We start from the raw sequence: 15,425 nt of genomic DNA, 5'->3' as shown, positions 1-15,425 counted from the left end.
TATATTACAAATGTTGTGGGACTGTTTACTTTCACACAAAAAAAGCCCAAACCAAAACAAACAAATAAACGACGATTAAACATTAAACACTGTCTCTCTTATAAAATATTGAACCTTTTTAGGAGGGGGAGGGAAATATATCAGCCAGTCATATCTTAATATGGATAAAATTCGTATTTAATTTTACCGAATCTACCTTTACAAATGTTTGAAGAAGCTCCTTGCCCCTAATATCAACGAAATAATATCGTCTCTCTAATCCAAATATGAAGCGTGTGGCTTCTTTTGGGATCGGTATATCTTGTTATCGAACGCGGCACATTGCTCCAGTCAGCTGTTAGCTGGGTGTAAAGGCAAATATAACTGCTGAATTTCAGCTGATGATTTGACTCAGTGCGTTATTTAATCTCCGAGGAATAACATACAACACTGGGGAGAGAGGGGCTAGTTTATTAAACGGCGTGTCATTAATTCAGGTTTTAGAAGGTGGAAGTTGCTGGATAAGTGTTTGATGTAGTTAAGGTAAGTAAATCTTACATAGCTTTTATCAGAATAAATGTGATATAAGTTAATTAACTATTCCTACCACTTGTACTATTATTGTTATCATTTACTAATACTACCGTTACTGCTTCGGCTGCTTTTATTTACTAGAACTGTCGCTACTACTACTACTACTGGTTTTATTTATTAGTGACACTGCTACTACTTCTATTCTTTTTATTTACTAGAACAGTCACCACTAGTATTATTGTATTTTAGTTACTGGTTCTACCGCTATTGCTGCTTTTTTATTACTACAATAAGCACTACTATTTATGCTTTTATGTACTTCTGCTACTAATACTATTGTTTTGATTTACTGACCTAACTTATTTTGTATATGATACACGAGAGAATTAAAATACGTTTTGTTTATAATCACACATACATATTTGAACAAACACAAAAAATACATATACTAATTAAATCAAAATTGCATCAAAGATAGAAATTATGCAATACTTGTATAACATAATTGGGGCATCGAATTTTGATATCATTAAGGGCTGGTGGATTGGTCTCCAGGGCAGATAACTCTGGCTTCGAGTTAATGACATATCTGTATAATAGCAAATCTTTAATATTATGTTTTTGTTTATTAAAACGTTCCATCGAAAGGAAAATGAATTTATAGGTATTTACGCGCATTGAAAATTCTTTTGTATGAACAAAAATATTTAGTATTTGTGGATGCTGTATAGTGAAAATCATCATGGTGTCGGTACCGCTCAGAGAAGCCGTATTATACAGTTACAATGCTATGAAAATACATCTTTATATTGTATCAGTTCGATCCTGCTTCGTAAAGCCATTTTATGCTGTGACAGTCGTCACGGTGTCAGTACTGCACAGTGAAGCCAGGGATCATGCTTTAAGTCTGTCTGTAAATATTTAAGGATCACACCTAGCCATTGATAACACTCGTCAGCGTGTTACTGGTTATTGTAACGTGTTAAAGTTTAATTGTGAGGTGGACATAGCAAAGCGATTCATAAGTTGCTAAGAAAAGAAGGTAACGATTTGACGACATTTCCTTCCAATTTATGCAAATATTATAGAAAGCACCAAACTGAGGTTATATATATATATATATATATATATATATATATATATATATATATATATATATATATATATATATATATATATATGACATTTGGGCTTGTACCCTGTTCTTAAGTAACACTTTCATATCAATCGGGCTTGGTACCCATTCTTAAGCAACCCTTTGAATTCAATCGGACTTGTACCCTATTCTTAAGTAACCATTTCAATTCAATCGGACTTGTACCCTATTCTTAAGTAACCATTTCAATTCAATCGAACTTGGACCCTATTATTAATTAACCCTTTCAATTCAATCTGACTTGGACTCTGTTCTTAAGTAACCCTTTCAGTTAAATTGAACTTGTACCCTATTCTTAGGTAATCTTTTCAATTAAATCGGACTGGTAGCCTATTCTTAAGGAACTTTTTAATTCAATCGGACTTGTACACTATTCTTAAGTAACCCTTTCAATTCAATCGGACTTGGACCCTATTCTTTAGTAACCATTTCATATCAATCGGACTTGTACCATATTCTTAAGTAACCTTTTCAATTTAATCAGACTTAGACCCTATTCTTAAGTAACCTTTTCAATTTAATCAGACTTGGACCCTATTCTTAAGTAGCCTTTTCAATTCAGTCCGACTTGGATACTGTTCCTAAGTAACCCTTTAATATCCATCGGACTTTGACCCTTTTCTTAAGTAACTTTTTCAATTAAATCGGACTTGTACCCAATTCTTAAGGAACATCTTAATTCGATCGGACTTGGATACTGTTCCTAAGTAACCCTTTCAATTCAATCGGATTTGTACCCTATTCTTAAGTAACCCTTTCAATTCAATCGAACGTGGACCCTATTCTTAAGTAGCCTTTTTAGTTCAATAAGACTTGGACCCTATTCCTAAGTAACCCTTTCATATACATTGGACTTGGACCCATTTCATAAGTAACCCTTTCAATTAAATTTGACTTGTACCTTATTCGTAAGGAACCTTTTAATTCGATCGGACTTGTACCCAATTTTTAAGTAACACTTTCATATCAATCGGACTTGGAACCCATTCTTAAGCAACCATTTCAATTCAATCGGACTTGTACCCTATTCTTAAGTAACCATTTCAATTCAGTCGGACTTGGACCCTCTTCTTTAGTAACCCTTTCATATCAATCGGACTTGGAACCCATTCTTAAGTAATCATTTCAATTCAATCGGACTTGTACCCTATTCTTAAATAACCCTTTCAATTCAATCCGACTTGTACCCTATTCTTAAGTAATGCTTTTAATTCAATCGGACTTCCATACTCTTCTTAAGTGACCATTTCAATTCAATCTGACTTGAACCCTGTTCTCGTGTAACCCTTTCAATTCAATCGGACTTGGACCTTATTCTTAAGGATCATTTTAATTCAGTCGGACTTGTACCCTGTGCTTAAGGAACCTTTTAATTTCAAACGTACTAATTCTTTATTTTTAAGTTACCTTTCGGAAGTGTTATAAAAATTCGCCAATTGTCATACATGATACATATGTTAATCATCTACATTTTTCTAACGACTGTCAGTTTGAAGTTTCAAGTATGGCCAAGTGCCAAGTAAATAAAATGTTTTAAATACCGGAAACAGGACTCACTAATTTGTTGAAGTACTGAGCTACAACGTCCAGGTAGATCGTGACGTGCATTAAAAAATGTGTCTACTGAATCTCTGGGGATATGATTCTGTTTACGAGTATTATACTGGGGTGTTTATGTCCAAAGAGATCTGATGAGACAATTTTTGAAACACGGCGAGCCCGATTTTTTTTTTATAAACATGGTTCTTACGTTAAAAGAAACCCCAATACTATGTAAACAAGATTTAACTTTTGTTATGTGACGAACTGATTTTTTTTTACTAATAAGCATAACGCCATACACATGACAAACAATACCGTGTGGTGGATTGTATCCTTTTGATGGCGGTTGTCGATGTCTAGAGGATGACCTAGCACGATGCTATCGCTCGGATTGAGCAAATATTAAAATATTAAGTTAATGGATGGAATAAATGGAGATCTGCGAAGAGATATAGAATAGTACAACACGAGGCCCCGTATACAGAATATAACAATTTAATTAATTAGATAAACAAATTAAAACTGTACAAGACCAATTGTATGATTCATCTCTACCAGAAAAATAAATTCTAAAATACAATTAGCAGTTCCGTTTACATAGATACGGCACATTTCACCATGAAATCGAGTGAGCGTTTCGAACTGTAATTGTCCGGCAATTCTGCATAATATGATAACTGGTGTGTCACTCTCTAGAATCGACACAGCCAGTATGTTTGTGTGTATTTTATTCCCTTGGCTTCTTCAGGCATCGCTGCCATTAGTGGCCTCTCTCTGCGTCCAGCCTTTTACTTGTCGTCCACTCTTATATTCATGCGTTCACTCTCATTCCAGTTTTGGAAGCTATTTCCCTTTATAATAAAATAAATGCGGACCTAATCTCTGTTCGTTTTTCTCACACCCTTAATTGAATAAATATCCCCTCTCCGTTCTCAGAATTAGCCATACAGTATATCACAACAGACACTAACTGCTAATTGGTTTCAGGTCATAACCTTGCATTCAAGACAAACAATGTGGTATTTGTCTAAATATTCGTTTTTTTTTTCTCTTTCTATAGACAGTTAACATAGTACATGAAAATTATTGTGTTTATCCAAATCATCTAGTTACGATTACTAATTGATGGATAGCATAGCCTGGTCCGGCTGTGACAATTAAGCCCCTGCAATTGGGAACTATTAATCACTATCTTGAACTAAATGTGGGACACATGCACACATGCGGCTGACTATAAATATCCATATATCCCGCCCTGCTGCTCAAACGTTAATACAAGCGATTCATAGGTTTAAAGACTACGCGTCTTCGTTATACAAATAGATCAAACAATACTAACTTCTTGTCTTAACTACATTATTTTATAACTAACAATTTATCGGCATAATACCCAAAGACCTAATATGAAGAATAATTCCTATCTCAAATCACTAAACATGTACGTCTAAAAATAGCCAGAGCATTCCCTATCTTAATAAATCAGGGAGGGTCCATTTTGCGAAACTAATCCATGCTGTCATAACGTCTCGTGAATGCTGTTCGTCATGATGTCTGCTGCTTGAAATTCACTAATTACAATGGTTGAGAAATATCTTCGTAGCGCCGACTCCCAATAATCAACAAAAAATAACCACTAAAGCCTAACAAAGCTACAAGTGGAGACGTAAATACAAATAGTACAGACTCTAGGGTGTATTACAATACAACACAAATTCTCTTCCTCTAATAATAAACATGTTTACTCTGGAAGGTGCTTTTTGTTACGTATATTAAAGCAAACGTACCATTACATTCTGACCTGTAATAGGCAAAGGAAAAATAATTACATATATTTTCCATTCACTTCTTTTCTTCGCCTCATGAATTTTCAAGACGTGGTGCCATAATGAATACAGAACTAATCGTGTAATTGAAACTGCCAGGACCACTATTAACACAGAAGGGTTTCTGAAGCTTGTACTAATGTATGATATTATCTTTTCGATTGAATGATATAGTTTCACCTCATTTAGATGCAAAAATCGAAGTTATTAAACACTGAGTCCTAACAGTTCAACCATCTTTAACTTTTATTAAAATTACATTGAATCCGTTGAAATTGTATCATTTTCTTAACTTAGCTCCCGCATCAATACTTCTCAGTTTTCGTATCCTGGAAATTGTCCAAGTATCATCGCTGATATTGAGATTTGCAATCTGTTATTCATGAATTTTCTTCACCTGGAATTTCTCCGAGTATCATAGCTGATACTGAGGTGTTCAGCTTCAACTTTATGATCTAAAGCTGTATAAATACAAGGAATGATATCTAACTATTCGGATGTCCTCTTAAATGTTTAGCATAACTGTGTCATTTCGTGCGGATCACATGCTATCAGGAAAAATAAGATTGGCTGGAAGCTCTTTTGGAATTACGAATAAGCAAAAGAAAATTATCAGTTTACATGCTGGTCGTTCCACTCACTGAAACAAGTTCCCTGCCTCTGAAGTAGCGGCTCGATTTAGAGCAACCCCCTCCACCCCATCCCAAAAACAAACCAAAACAAGAAACGGCATAACCCTGTTAAAAACAAAAATGAAAATTTAAAAGTGTTAGTCAATTTCATTTCGTTATGGAAAATCTTCACTTCGTAATGGCACTACGATATACTTTATATATATATATATATATATATATATATATATATATATATATATATATATATATATATATATATATATATATATAAAATTAAATTAAATTAAATTAGATAAGTTCTTCATTATGCTATATCTGTGCCATCACTGATCAATCGCACGCAGGAGGCATAAACTTCTCCGACATCACTACAAATCAAGCCATCTGACTATATTGGTTTTATTTTATCACAAACTTAATCTATTTAGATCCATTACCATATTTCACTACATTAGAACATGTTTTCCACTGAAATCTTGGTAAGCCAAATGGACATAAAGGCAGATTGATGTTTTTGAACTTACTGACCAATCTTGCGTCGTTTATTTATCGTCAGTTTTAGCGGCAACCGGTGCACAGCATAACATCATCCCCATTCATATTGTAAGCAGTGATACATGTTTTTAACACTCGCGCAGTGGTGTAGTGATTGTTCTATGCGCCGTACAGAGGCTTTTCCGGAAAATTGCCACAAATCCGTCCGAGATTAAATATAAAGAATCTACATATTTGTGACGTCACAGACGTCAAGAACATGGTCTCGAGGGACTATCGAACATTTTGCAATTAAGATTGAGGCAGGAGTGTCCTTTTTATCCTGATTTCTTGTATTCGAAGTTTGTATGTCGGGACCGATATGCACTTTTGTAAGACAGATTGATAAGATATTCATATTCAACATTCTGTTAGTATTGCACGTGATGTACTTTTCAACGAAAATGTTGTTCATGTGTGTGTGTGTGTGTGTGTGAGAGAGAGAGAGAGAGAGAGAGAGAGAGAGGATGCCATGAAGCAACATTTTCATCCAATTTATTATTGAGTTATGCTCATAAATTTATTCTTGTAGAGGTTAGACTATGTTACCATTGCAATGACAGTCAAATGAATTAAATTGATATCTAAGTGGACATAACGGCTTTTTCAGAGGGCCTTACTTGCATTTTCTCATTCTGACATTTTCCCATAGTGTATGCTATTATTATGTACGTTTCCTCTTATAGCCTTTGAAAAATTCTAGTAATTATTTGTTCATTATGGAGAGTCGGTTTGGGAAAGACATTTCTCAAACTGCGTAATAAGGTGGTTTCTAAGAATGTAATGTACATCTTTTACGAGACTTAATGACAGTATGGATTATTTTCTCAAAATGGATCCTCCTTAATTTCTTAATGTACGGAGTTCTCTGGATATTTTTGAGCATACGTGTTTAGTAATTTCAGAAAGTGATTGTTATTTATTTTATGTCTTTGGGTCTTATTTTGTACTGTATGGCATAAAGTGCCTATACTCGGCCTCAAAGGCTTACCAATAAGTCATGCAAATGTGAAACAAGCGAAAACAAAATATGTGTCAAATTAGAGTTTCGCGATATGTGGCCATTAGGTGAATAGAGACCAATTACTTAAATATTTGCACGTTTCAAAGCAAATAAGTTGATAATGCATGTTGTCTTGATGTTCTTAGAAATAGGGGAAACATGGACTATCAAGCCATGCTCACGCAGTGTTTGATTCGCTTGGTATTTGACCCACTGAGTGTAACAATACGAAGGGAATATGTTTTCATTTTAGTTTGGAGAAGACTTCATATTGTCACTTACTTCGGATGGTTATTTGGATAGATGTAGTTTATTAGAATATGTATAAAACCATCCATCAAGGGCACATAACTATTAACGTTTCCTACTGACTCGTATAGGTCTCAGTTTTATAAAGCACGGACAATTTCTTTTGCTCAAAACACAACAATTCAGTCACATGGTGAAAAGTTGACATATTAAATGATACGCAGAGCCTGAAGTTCAGTTTTAATTCACAAATTCTTTACAATTTCTTCTGCATTTGAATGTTTAAAAGCATGTACATTAAAATGAATCATGCAATAAAAACTATTTAGGTCAATCAATCACACAGGCAAACAAAGCTTGTTTGGTCAGTAGGAATTTAGTTTTAAAGAGGTCACTAAAATAAAGACCAATGCTACTTCCCTGTCATTGTGTCAAAGCAGCCGTTGAGTCGAAAGCCGGATGAAGGTTTCTGTAGGGTGCACATAAATCATGCACGACAGCCATGTACCCAGAAAGTCATATTTCTTTCTTTCTTTCTTTCTTTCTTACCGAAATATTAACCAAAAAGTGCGACTCATAACCTTATTTTGTGAAAAGCGCTTACAGCCAAATTGACTCAGTTTATGTCAAAGTCGATAATTATTCGTGTTAGCCACGATTTATTCCAATCCAAATTGCGCCCATTGTCGTCTTTATGCAACTGCTTGTTTCTTATATCTGTTAATAGTCCGCCATTTCTCTGACGATACTATTTGATCTTTAGCACGTGTTCTTCATAAGAAACACATATTTCTGGCTTAATTGACACTAATTACAAGTAACTGTGGCTTTCCTTGACATTTTCTGCTACTTCTGACGTAGTGATTACCAGATGCCAGGCAAGTAATAGTTCCACTATTTGCCCATAGCCACGCCCATCATTGGATGAATAGGACAAGCTGTACTTATTGCTTACGATTTGTAACTCTTGTACCGACTTATTGGTGTAAAAAAAGATAAACCAGCTTCCAAATGTTTTTACAGATCCATTCAATACATTTTGAGTTATCAAAGGTCAAATTTTACCCTCTAGGCTCTATCATTTAAACCCCTTTACGGGACTTGGCCTGTTTATCGTCAAAACAAAGATGTGTCATGTGATACGTACAAGTTACACAATATGAATTAATGAGATACAAGATATATCAAAAGAGAGGGTATTGGCCGAGAAACCAATGACGTTTTTATCTGCCAGAACTCAATGAGTCCCCAACTCTACGGTATATTTTGAATTAAAAGAGAAAATAGTATATAACTGATATAATGTATGATATGTTGCATGATATATTGTATGATATGTTCTATGGTATAATGTTGATATAATGTATGATATATCGTATGATAAGTTGTATAATATATTGTATGATAAAATGTATGATATATTGTATTATGATATATTGTATGATTGTTATATAATACATATTATGATATATTATATGATATAATGCATAATATTTTGCATGATATGTTATATAATATATTGTATGATATATTGTATATGTTGTATGATATATTGTATGATATACTGTATAATATATTGTATGATATATTCTTTAATATATTGTATGATATAATGTATGATATATTGCATGATATGTTATATAATCTATTGCATGATATAATGTATAATATATAGTATGATATAATGTATACTATATTGTATGATATAATGTATGATTTATTGTACGATATATTGTATATGTTTTAATTTATTGTATGATATAATGTATAATGTATTGTATGATATAATGTATAATGTATTGTATGATTTAATGTGTACTATATTGTATGATATAATGTATAATGTATGATATGTTATATGACCTCGGCTTTCTTTTGTATGATAAGCCTCTTTATTCACCTTTTTCTTAAAATCAGTTTTTAATGTTGTTTTTTTTTAATGTTTTTTTTAATACTGCATTATTTATCTAAATTTAGACAATCCTTTTTTGTGTTCATGAGATGAAATTCCTTTTCCTTTGAAATCTCTTATTTTTGCATGTACATTTGACAGTGCTGTGATACTGTCAGAACAATCTCTATTATTTTTACATGTACATATGACAGTACAGTTATACTATCATAACAATCTCTTATTTTTACATGTACATTTTGACAGTACTGTTATACTGTCATAACAATCTCTTATCTTTACATGTACATTTTGACAGTACTGTTATACTATCATAACAATCTCTTATCTTTACATGTACATATGACAGTACAGTTATACTATCATAACAATCTCTTATTTTTACATGTACATTTTGACAGTACTGTTATACTGTCATAACAATCTCTTATTTTTACATGTGCATTTTGACAGTACTGTTATACTGTCATAACAATCTCTTATTTTTGCATGTGCATTTTGACAGTACTGTTATACTGTCATAACAATCTCTTATTTTTACATGTGCATTTTGACAGTACTGTTATACTGTCATAACAATCTCTTATTTTTACATGTGCATTTGACAGTACTGTTATACTGTCATAACAATCTCTTATTTTTACATGTACATTTTGACAGTACTGTTATACTGTCATAACAATCTCTTATTTTTACATGTACATTTTGACAGTACTGTTATACTGTCATAACAATCTCTTATTTTTGCATGTGCATTTTGACAGTACTGTTATACTGTCATAACAATCTCTTATTTTTACATGTGCATTTGACAGTACTGTTATACTGTCATAACAATCTCTTATTTTTACATGTGCATTTTGACAGTACTGTTATACTGTCATAACAATCTCTTATTTTTACATGTACATATGACAGTACTGTTATACTATCATAACAATCTCTTATTTTTACATGTACATTTTGACAGTACTGTTATACTGTCATAACAATCTCTTATTTTTACATGTGCATTTGACAGTACTGTTATACTATCATAACAAGGCTATTACATAAGAGTATGTCACATGTTTTGGACCCTGCTTACGGTAGAACGGGAAGGAAAGACATGATTTATAGCTAGGGGTCTTCTTAAATGGATTTCGCATCAAATTTAGGAAGAGTTTGACATTTAAATGGGACTCTTCTTGTATGTTCCACTACTGATGAAAGAAGTGCCATTATCTCGTCTGCTGAAGGATACATTTTTTGAAAGTGCAAAACTTTCTGGCAGTGAAACTAAATTTGCTTGAAAATATTACATTGTATTATTTTGTTTTATTTTCTGGAGCATAGTCATTTTAGCCGAATTAAAAAATGCAAAATATTGTAAAAATATATGAAACGAATCTATGAACGAATATTTAAAATATAGACGCAGGTTATTACAATATATTGATGCTTTCAGACAAATTTCTTACAAGGAGAAGAAGAAGAAGAAATGATCTTTCCAGTCATTGTTATATTTTTGAAGAACATTTTTTTTCCTGTAGCCAGTGCAGAACATTTTTTTGGGTGCAAATTCCAATACCTGTAGGCTCAGCACGAAACCAGTGAACAATAAAACACTGATGTTTATTAAGCTGTGAGAAGATTTTGACGCAAAATAGCAAATATAAATGAAACATTCTATTATAGAATATATGATGTAGTCGTGTTTGATTTTATGACTACATAAACCGCAAATTTTAAGATTCATCAATCGATCATTGAAATTTAATTTGTTCATGTGGGCATTTTGGCTGCTAAGATCATACGTTGCTTGTCATACATGTGTGTATTAAATTCAGACGATCGCGCGATTAATGCTTTCTCGGTAATGTGGCCGAATTATTTTAAATCCTTGTATGGAAAGTTCTGGAAATTATTACGAGTCTGCACCTCAGCCATGCACAACAGTTGTCCAAATACGTAAATTTTCTTAGACACATTCAAATAATAGATGGAGACGTGTTGAAGGTTTGATTGTTTTAAACACTTATATAAATAGATGGAAACATGTTGAAGGTTTGATTGTTTTAAACACTTATATAAATAGATGGAAACGTGTTGAAGGTTTGATTCTTTTAAACACTTATATAAATAGATGGAAACGTGTTGAAGGTTTGATTGTTTTAAACACTTATATAAATAGATGGAAACGTGTTGAAGGTTTGATTCTTTTAAACACTTATATAAATAGATGGAAACGTGTTGAAGGTTTGATTGTTTTAAACTATCGTATAAACAGATGAAAACGTGATAAAGATTTGATTGTTTTGAACACATGTCTAAATAGAAGGAAACCTGTTGAGGGTTTGATTTAAACACAGTCATATAAGTAGATGGAAACGTTGTGAAGGTTTGGTTGTTTTAAAACCTTTTTGTAATACCGAAAATGAGATAGTCACGTAATGTCATAGTATTTTCCGATTTTGTTTGTCATTTTTAGTTTGGGTTTTAATTTCAGCATCCAATCCCAGGGGAATTAGTATTACTTTGATCTTTTCTGCAGTAGCTTTCGCGCATATTTCAGCTGATCAGACAAATGGCTGAAGTGTTTAAGAAAACCTGAATCACTCAAACATGAAGTCCAGTTCTAAAAATAACCGGAATCTTTGATGCGCTTCATCACTTTCACAAAAACACACTGTTTATGCAAAATTGAAGATAGAAACTTTCTTCGAATGGACACGTTTTTTTCAAGATATTTTGTTGTTATTTTACTGTAAGTAATGTATCGCGTAAACAATGTAGCGCACCAAGGACATTAAAATTGTAAATATTTATCTCGGCTGGTTTTCTTATCTGGGCCATTCTGATTTCTGAAAATACTTGTTGGGTAGGCTGAGATATAAATTCCAGTATTCCGCATGCTGTTGATGGTGAGGTTGCCGTTACCCTATAAGGGGAAGCTGTAAAAAAGCAACTTCCTGAAGGAAACCAACCACTTAATTAAACAACTGTTAAATAACAAACATATGACAGAGTTCATGTAACGATAAAGCAGACCAAGTAGCTAAACAATATCTCCATGAACCTGACTCCATAGCATTATACTGCACCGTCCAAGAATTGTATAGCATCATCAGAATTAAAATCGATAATAAGTGGAAAGAACAATGGGATAGCAGCAAAAAGGGACGCAAGCTATACTCCATACTAAATAAGGTCGCAAGACGTACCAACTCATCAGAACTCGTTAGAAGTCAGGATCAAAAATTTATCGATAGGATACTAATAGGCAAAACTAAATTAGCTAGCAGCTTTGGGAAATATTTGACAATCAACATAAACTCAAATGGCAAATGCCCACACTGTCCACTCCAGGAAGATTAAGAACATGTTTTTAACACCTGCCATAATTATGGAACCCAAAGAACTAGGTTTAAGGCTAAACAACATAAAATAGGGTCCCCACCGACCTATCCAGATTGCCTCAAAGAACAAAACTTAAATAAGGACATTACTTATAAAAATATTATAAACTTCCTCACCGACATTGGGGGGGGGGGGAGGGGGATTTAAACAAAAGTGTATGACCCGCTAAACAATAAATAAATGCCAATCAATTAATTACAACTAGGGGACAGGTTAACAAACTAAATGTACGGAACAACAAGACCCGAGTATTCGACAAAGTTGTCTGTCTTATCAAAATAGATTTAACCTGAAAATAACATCACATAAATAACTCTATCCACAAGCTAGGATAATAATCAAAACAAAATAAGTCCAAGTCCACCAAAACTAGGAGACAGGCTAACAAACTTAAAATTAGGGAATAAATAAGAACAGATGTCTTTGACAAGTCTTAGCGACCCGAGTATTCGGCAAAGATATCTGTCTTATCAAAATAGATTTAACCTGAAAATAAAATAACATCACATAAATAAAACAAAATAGGAACAATTATCACAACTAGTAGACAGGCTAATAAACTTAAAATTAGGGAATAAATAAGATCAGATGTCTTTGACGTGTCTTAACGACCCGTGTACTCGGCAAAGATGTCGGTCTTATTCAAATAGATTTAGCCTGAAAATAAAATAACAACATACTAATAGCTTCATCCAAAAAACTAGGAAAATAAATCAAACATAATGATAGATTAGCAAGTACTTAGCCCAACCCTAAACCCACACATGTAGAAACAAATAAACTGCAATAACCCTTAATGTAAACAAAATAATATTTTTTTGTATTTGTTTTTCTTTCTTTAATTTTTTTTAATTAAAATTAATTATTTTTCTAGTGCACCACAATCATACAACATGAAATTAAGGACACTAAAATCTTTTCCTACCGCAAGGTGACCGCAGATTATATGTAGTACAACAAACGCAACTGCGCTAAGGCACAGCCTCTCCTCGAGGCACTAAAAGCAATTAGAACACCTAGATAAGACTCCAAAAACTAGAATATATAAAGTGGTCTAAAAAGCCCAATACCATCAGGCCCCGCTCCACAAGGCGGCAAAGTCTATCAAGATTGGAAAACTTACTATAACCCCAAAATTAATACATATAAGGTGGTCCAAACCCCAAGGACCATCAGGCCCGGCTGCACAGTGTGGCAACCAAATACCTAGCGAAACTAGTTTGGACCCTAAACTTGAGAATATTTGAGGTGATCCAAACCCCAAGGACCATCAAGCCCAGCTGCACAAAGCGGCGCACCATTAAGCCTAGTAAAGTTTAAATAACCATACACAAAAGGGTGAACCCAAACCAAGAACCACCCCATCCAAATCAGATAAAGTTTAAATAACCCTATAGACTATCACTAAGCGATCACTGGTGCGGTACTATCTTTAAGAAAATAAGGCACAGAATATATCTCCAAAAATCCGTCAAGACGACAATTCATTAACCTTTTGGTAAGGGAGTCAAAAAATGTATACCCTGCAGGTGCCTTCCTAGTGAACAGGCTCCTCCCTGACCGAAACTTCCTCCTCGCCAATGCCGGACATTAAATTAATAAACGTGCATAGCACATATTAAATACATGAATGAGAGGCACTTTTTGCTCTCTTCATTAACATTTAATTAACATGGGAATAAAAGCCTAGGTGTCCCGATGTGATGTCATAGTTGCGACCAGTCGCTACTGGCGTCACATACTGCTTGGTTGACACCTAGTGCAGCTAATGCAGACTGAATTGCTATCTTTGACTCGAGTGTGTGCTGGGTCTATCCCCACTCGAGTATAGCCTTACATTCAGGTCGCTAGGGTCTATGAAGCCAGTCATACTGACCCAAGACCTGACTGCTCTATTAAATAGTGCCTTTTATGCACAGTAATGCCTGGGGTAGGAGGTCCTAATTCCTTCCCCGGGATGAATTAAATAGTCCGCTTGTGGACATTAACCAGACATACATGCCCGTATGGGCGAAAACGTCTATAATTTAAATGATGATGATGATGATGATGATATATGGTGATACTCTCTTAACTGGAAACTGGTAAATTTGAGAAAACTAAATTCTCTCTTTGAGGAATTGTCAGAGGTATTCTTTGATACTTTCACAAAGTAGTAATGAAGAAAAAAAAAACATTCTCTCTAAACCGTTTTCTGATCGTTCAAAGAAGGAGAAATGCATTCTTAACTGCCTCTAAGCTGTTAGATATCTACGCATTTTTACTGTACACCATGGATAGAATGACTTTCAAAGGAAAAAGATCAAGATATTGACGTAAGAATACGGAAATTCTGTAGTATGCAATCTTTAATACAGATGATCTCATTGAATTGGGGAGTCTATTATTACGACTTTGCTTCAACGTTCATTAATTTATAGCAGCCACCGTTTAATTTCTCTCTCCCTCCCTCCCCCGCCCCCTCAGCTGATTCCAAAAAGAATGATTTGAGAGAGTGTGTGTGTGTGAGTTTTGGATTTGAATTTTCAAGGTAGCTTTAACAATTTTTCAGTCATTTCGCTACGATGTCTGCAGCGTGGCAGTTTATAGCGATGTCTAGCACTGGGGCATCATGCTGCATATATGTAGCATGATGTCCCACCTAGTCACACTATCCTGA

The 15,425-nt window shown here is 33.9% G+C and overlaps 1 protein-coding gene across 1 annotated transcript in view; it reads left to right on the top strand.

Annotated features, from left to right (window-relative positions):
- The first annotated feature begins 350 nt into the window (after positions 1-350).
- LOC149776638 (neuronal acetylcholine receptor subunit alpha-10-like) overlaps positions 351-15,425 on the top strand; it is a 62,279-nt gene continuing 47,204 nt past the window's right edge. Inside the window, exon 1 of the mRNA XM_089941144.1 lies at positions 351-522. The gene's annotated coding sequence lies outside the window, so the exon portion shown is untranslated. The remainder of the gene's footprint in view (positions 523-15,425) is intronic.

The sequence above is a fragment of the Sinohyriopsis cumingii genome, chromosome 18 (assembly GCF_028554795.1).
Source record: "Sinohyriopsis cumingii isolate HCF-2022 chromosome 18, ASM2855479v2, whole genome shotgun sequence".
Classification (NCBI taxonomy): domain Eukaryota; kingdom Metazoa; phylum Mollusca; class Bivalvia; order Unionida; family Unionidae; genus Sinohyriopsis; species Sinohyriopsis cumingii.
The sequence above is the reverse complement of the archived record's forward strand: the minus strand, read 5'-3'. Positions and strand labels throughout refer to the sequence as shown.